This window comes from Penaeus monodon, chromosome 32 (assembly GCF_015228065.2).
Source record: "Penaeus monodon isolate SGIC_2016 chromosome 32, NSTDA_Pmon_1, whole genome shotgun sequence".
In the NCBI taxonomy this organism is placed as follows: Eukaryota; Metazoa; Arthropoda; class Malacostraca; order Decapoda; family Penaeidae; genus Penaeus; species Penaeus monodon.
Genome location: NC_051417.1, coordinates 35,452,599 through 35,453,163, shown reverse-complemented (window position 1 = coordinate 35,453,163; position 565 = coordinate 35,452,599).

Genomic DNA, 565 nt, shown 5'->3' with positions numbered 1-565 from the left:
CCTTCGGCCTCCAGTGGCAAGGGGATCGCAGCCAGACAGCAGGACAGACGCGACGGCCCTCCCGGGGGGGGGGGGGGAGCAGGACACGTTCACCGTCCGGCGGCGCCTCCGCTTCCTGGAGGAGCGGGGGGGGGGGGGTCCAGGGCTGCCAACCTTGGTATCAGTCTTATCTGCCTATGAATGGTTCTGTTATTTGAATATTCTAAGAGCGTTTCCATCGCAGGTTTTCATTTTGATATTTCGTCGCTATAGAAGAATTTGAGGACGAAATTTCTCGAAACATAAATTTAAAAAACGGAGTAAAATTATTTGGTTAACCTAAGAGATACGTCGATTTCCACAGACATCCTTACGGGTGTCGTAAAAATCTCACATAGCAGATATTCCAAAAGACCAAACAAGACAAACACCCAGAAATATATTAATATATGAAATCCCGATCTACACGAGCATTACAAAAAATCAAAATAAAAATCCACGTGTGTAAAGACTGGTAGGAGACGCCGCACAAAACTGATCGAAAGGCTTCAGGCGAAAAAAAAAACCTCGAACCAATGGTCTCAAA